The sequence below is a fragment of the Oncorhynchus masou genome, chromosome 30 (genome assembly GCF_036934945.1).
Source record: "Oncorhynchus masou masou isolate Uvic2021 chromosome 30, UVic_Omas_1.1, whole genome shotgun sequence".
NCBI classification, from domain to species: domain Eukaryota; kingdom Metazoa; phylum Chordata; class Actinopteri; order Salmoniformes; family Salmonidae; genus Oncorhynchus; species Oncorhynchus masou.
In genome coordinates, this window is record NC_088241.1 from 22809854 (window position 1) to 22815853 (window position 6000).

The window sequence follows — 6000 nt, forward strand, 5'->3', positions numbered from 1 at the left end:
ACAATGTGATTAATTGTTGTTTAACAAAAGGCTTGTTGGGACTTAACCCTGCACTGTTGTTCTGGACACTCAGATGTGACTGTAGGGGAGTGTTAAGAGTTAATCCAGGGTGTGGGATAAGAGGTGAAGTTTGCCACAATCTGCAATCATCATTGTTGTTTTTTCACTCCTTCTGTGCTAGTGCTCCCTCCGTTTGTGCCTGTCCTCCTTCCCCCTCTTCCTCCCATAAAAAACAGCCAAAAGTGCCAGACTCCAAAAGGTTGGGTGACCGGGGGAGGAAAGGAAAGAGATAAAGAAGGGATCCACACATTTCACACACACACCTGTTTTTCATTCCCGTGCTCTCATCACTCTTGACAGGGCGAGTGAGGTAGCACAGCACACTGTAACTTGAAATACTCTGCATGCAGAGGTGTCATGCCCATAGGGGGCACAGGGGCACATGCCCCCTCAGATTTGTCCTGTTTTCATAAAAACATATATACACACACACACACACACACACATATACAGTGGGGCAAAAAAGTATTTAGTCAGCCACCAATTGTGCAAGTTCTCCCAATTAAAAAGATGAGAGAGGCCTGTAATTTTCATCATAGGTACACTTCAACTATGACAGACAAAACGAGGGAAAAAAATCCAGAAAATCACATTGTAGGATTTTTAATAAATTAGTTTGCAAAATATGGAGGAAAATAAGTGTCAGGATTTGGCCAGGGTTGTTCCGGGTTTTGGTCACTAGACGCCCCCATTGTGCTTTTTGACCTTATGTTTTTTCCCTTGTTCCCCATTATTATTTGCACCTGTGCCTCGTTTCCCCTGATTGTATTTAAACCCTTAGTTTCCCTCAGTTCTGTGCTCTGTGTTTGTATGTTAGCACCCAGCCCTAGTGTTCTGTGTATTCTTGTCGATTCCGGTGGATGCTCTTGTGGAATTCTGTTTTTGTTTTTGAGTATCTCTTAAGGCTTTTTTGTGCTATTCCTACCACCTTTTGGATTTACCATTTTTGTATTGAAGGACTTCTCCTTTTTACTTTATTAAATACACCGTCTTAAGTACTGCTGTGTCTGCCTCATCTTCTGGGTTCTGCTGACTATTCGTGGCTCAGTTGGTTAAGTGACTGTTTCTCACTCCGGAGACCCAGGTTCGTAACCGGGTCCTGACAGAAACACAGAGCCAAAATGAACCCAGAGGCAGCCAGTTCCCAGGACCTTTTGCCAAGCTGTCCCACCACCAGGAGACTGTCCAACGCCACGAAGCCGCCCTGGTTCAGCAAGAGGCCTTAATGGCTAGACATTCTCATCTTCTGTCGGAGATGCTGACTTCCATTAAGCAAATATCTGATCGTCTTACCCCGGCAACAGTTCCCGTCCCAGTACCTCAGATTCACGTACCCATGGCAGTTAACCCCCTGGCTGAACCTCGTCTTCCACCTCCCCAACGGTTCTCAGGTGATCCAAGTGCTTGTAAAGGGTTTCTCACCCAATGTTCTCTCTCCTTTGAGCTACAACCCTCGTCGTTTCCCACCGACCGGTCTAAGATCGCTTATATCCTCACCCTGCTGTCGGAAAAGCCCTGGCCTGGGCTACTGCTGTGTGGGATGCCCATAGTTCCTGCTGTGCCAGCTACTCTGCCTTTGCTGAGGAATTCAAACGAGTGTTTCAAGGCCCAGGCAGTGGTACTGACTCAGCCAAACAGTTCCTGACTCTCCACCAAGGTTGGCGCAGCGTGACGGACTATGCCATCCAGTTCCGCACGGTGGCAGCAGCAAGTGGCTGGAACAACGAGGCGCTCACGGTGTGCTTTCTGAAAGGCCTTTCCGACACTATCCAAGATGAACTGGCCACTCGGGAACCACCGGACAATCTCGAGTCCCTGATCAAGTTGGCCTCACGCATTGACCAGCGTCTGAGAGAGAGAGAACTCAACCGTAGACCTCTAGCCCCTATCAGTCCCAGCTCCGAGTCCCCACCTTTATCCTCGCTGGCTCCATCGGAACCCATGCAGATTGGACGCATCTCCCAGGCTGAGAGAGACCGCCGGATGAGGGAGCGACGCTGTCTATATTGCGGCAAACCGGGCCATTTCCGTTCCACGTGTCCCGGGCTCCAGGGAAACGCTCTGTCCCGTACAGACCGGGGGAACTGTAACGGGAAACATAACCTCCTCCCATCCGTCCAACTCCCGTCTGCTCATTCCAGTCATCCTCTCCTGGGACAACCACAAGCTTCACCTTCAAGCCTTGGTAGACTCTGGAGCCGCAGGTAACTTCATGGATGGTGTCTGGGCGAAGGAGAATGGCGTTCCTCTGAACCTCTAAGTGAACCCATGAGGGGCACTACATTGGATGGAAGCCCTTTGGGATCTGGACTTGTCACTCATGTCACTACCTCCTTGCGACTTTCAGTTTCACAACACCAGGAATTGATGAACTTTCATTTGATCTCCTGTTCCGAGTTCCCTCTCGTCCTTGGATACCCCTGGCTTCACAGCCATAACCCTCACATCGACTGGTCTGTGGGCACTATCAAGCAGTGGGGTCCTACGTGCCAAGCTACTTGTATTTTCCAGAATTCCCCGAGTTCTACTCCCGAGTCTTTAGAATCCATCGACCTGACCCGAGTTCCCGAGTGTTACCATGACCTCAAACTGGTGTTTAGCAAACAGAGGGCCACCATGCTACCACCCCATAGACCTTACGATTGCCCCATCAACCTGTTTCCGGGCACTTGCCCCCAGGGGTCGGATCTTTCCCTATCTCCACCCGAACGAGCTGCTATGGATACCTACATCAAGGACGCTCTGGAAGCAGGCCTCATGCGTCCATCCACCTCCCCGGCGGGAGCAGGGTTTTTCTTTGTGGCCAAGAAAGACGGTGGATTACGTCCTTGCATCGACTACCGGGGACTCAATGCCATAACCGTCCGTAACCGTTACCCGCTACCCCTTATGGCCACAGCCTTCGAGCTGCTCCAGGAAGCAGTTGTTTTCACTAAGCTTGACCTGCGGAACGCATACCATCTTGTGCGGATCAGACCTGGTGACGAGTGGAAGACCGCTTTCAACACGCCTACTGGTCACTATGAATACTTGGTGATGCCCTTCGGCCTGACCAACGCCCCAGCGGTGTTCCAAGCGCTCATAAACGATGTGCTTAGGGATATGCTTAACATATTTGTGTTCGTTTACTTGGATGACATCCTCATCTTTTCGAGCTCCTTCAAGAACACACTAAGCATGTCAGACAAGTACTCAAACGCCTCCTGGACAGCCATCTGTACGTTAAGCCGGAAAAATGTGAATTCCATTCATCCCGAGTACAATTCCTGGGATTTGTAGTGGAACCCGGTCGAGTCCAAATGGACCCCAGGAAGGTAGGGGCGGTAGCGGATTGGCCCACCCCCAAATCCGTTAAGGAAGTTCAGTGTTTCCTGGGCTTCACAAACTTTTACCGCAAGTTCATCAAGAACTTCAGCTTGGTGGAAGCCCCTCTCTCAGCTTTAACCAAGGGTGGCAATGCAAGGTTTTTGTGGGAAGAGAAGCTGAGACGGCCTTCCAAGGACTCAAGCAGTGCGTTCTCTCTGCTCCCATCCTGATACTACCGACTACGGATGAACCATTTGTGGTGGAGGTAGACGCATCAGAGGTTGGTGTTGGAGCTGTCCTGTCTCAGAGGGGTGAAGACAAGAAGCTTCATCCGTGCGCTTTCTTCTCACACCGGCTTACCCCGACTGAGAGGAACTACGATGTGGGGATCGTGAACTCCTAGCGGTTAAGATGGCATTGAAGGAATGGAGACACTGGCTCGAGGGGCTTCTCACCCGTTTCAAGTGCTTACGGACCACAAAAATCTGGAGTATATCCAGCAGGTGAAGCGGTTGAACTCTAGACAAGCTAGATGGTCTCTTTTCTTCAATCGATTCCAGTTTATCCTCACCTATCGGCCCGGGTCGAAGAATCTCAAACCGGATGCCCTGTCCCGAGTCTACGCTCCTGCCATTCGAGATGACACGGACATGCCTGTCCTTCCTGCTGCTAAGATTGTGGCTCCGATCTCGTGGCAAGTTGAGGATACCGTGAGACGTGCTCAAGCTAGCGAACCGGACCCGAAAGGAGGTCCTGCCAATCGGTTGTTTGTCCCCAAGGCAGTGAGGACTCAGGTCCTTCTGTGGGGGCACTCCTCTCGCCTCACCTGTCATCCGGGCGTAGGTCGCACCTTGGAGTTCATCCAGCGTAAGTTCTGGTGGCCTACCATAAGAGAAGACGTTGCCACTTTCGTCAATGCCTGTCCCGTGTGCTGCCAGGGCAAATCTTCTCACCTCCGCCCTCAAGGACTCCTTCACCCTTTACCTGTTCCCCACAGACCCTGGTCCCATATCTCATTGGACTTTATTACTGGACTTCCTCCATCCCATGGCAATACTACTATCCTAGTCATAATCGACAGGTTTTCAAAGGCGGCCAGGTTCGTCCCTCTGACTAAGTTACCTTCTGCCAAGGAAACGGCTGAGTTGGTAATTAATCATGTGTTCCGAGTCTTCGGCATTCCTCAAGATATGGTTTCTGACAGAGGTCCCCAGTTCGCCTCAAGGTTTTGGAAGGCCTTCTGCCAACTCATGGGGGCTTCTGCCAGTCTATCTTCAGGGTACCATCCGGAGTCCAACGGCCAAACAGAGAGGATGAATCAAGAGCTGGAAACCACCCTCCGATGTATGACTCGTGACAACCCGTCCACATGGTCATCCTTTATTGTTTGGGCCGAATACGCGCACAACACCTTGCGCTCCTCCTCCACTGGTATGTCCCGCACGAGTGTCAGTTTGGCTATGCTCCTCCATTGTTCCCGGACCAGGAGGCAGAAGTCAGAGTGCCTTCAGCCTTGAAGTTCGTCAGACGCTGTCGGCTTATGTGGAGGAAGACCTGTCTTAATCTTATGCGTTCCTCACAGAGGTACCAACAACAAGCCAACAGACGTCGCCGTCCCGAGCCTACCCTGCGCCCCGGCCAGAGAGTCTGGCTCTCCACAAGAGACTTACCTCTACGGGTGGAGTCTCGCAAGCTGTCCCAAAAATACATCGGTCCCTTCAAGGTTGCCAGGAGAGTTAACCCAGTTTCTTATCGCCTACACTTACCCAGATCCCTTAAGATTAATCCCACATTTCACATTTCATTGTTAAAACCTGTTGTTTTTTCTCCCCTTGTCCCGGCAGACAGACCTCCCCCTCCGCCTCGTGTCATTGGAAGCCAGCCGGCTTATACCGTCCATCGGATACTGGATTCCCGCCGGGTGCAGCGGTCCTGGCAGTATCTGGTGGACTGGGAAGGCTACGGTCCCGAGGAGCGCTCCTGGGTTCCTGCCAAAGACATCCTAGACCCTGACCTCATTCGTCAGTTCAGGGCCCTCCACCCTGAGAGAGCTGGTAGGAACGTCAGGAGCCGTTCCTAGGGGGGATTCTGTCAGGATTTGGCCAGGGTTGTTCCGGGTTTTGGTCACTAGATGCCCCCATTGTGCTTTTTGACCTTATGTTTTTTCCCTTGTTCCCCATTATTATTTGCACCTGTGCCTCGTTTCCCCTGATTGTATTTAAACCCTTAGTTTCCCTCAGTTCTGTGCTCTGTGTTTGTATGTTAGCACCCAGCCCTAGTGTTCTGTGTATTCTTGTCGATTCCGGTGGATGCTCTTGTGGAATTCTGTTTTTGTTTTTGAGTATCTCTTAAGGCTTTTTTTGTGCTATTCCTACCACCTTTTGGATTTACCATTTTTGTATTGAAGGACTTCTCCTTTTTACTTTATTAAATACACCGTCTTAAGTACTGCTGTGTCTGCCTCATCTTCTGGGTTCTGCTGACTATTCGTGGCTCAGTTGGTTAAGTGACTGTTTCTCACTCCGGAGACCCAGGTTCGTAACCGGGTCCTGACAATAAGTATTTGGTCACCAACAAACAAGCAAGATTTCTGGCTCTCATAGGCCTGTAACTTCTTCTTTACGAGGATCCTCT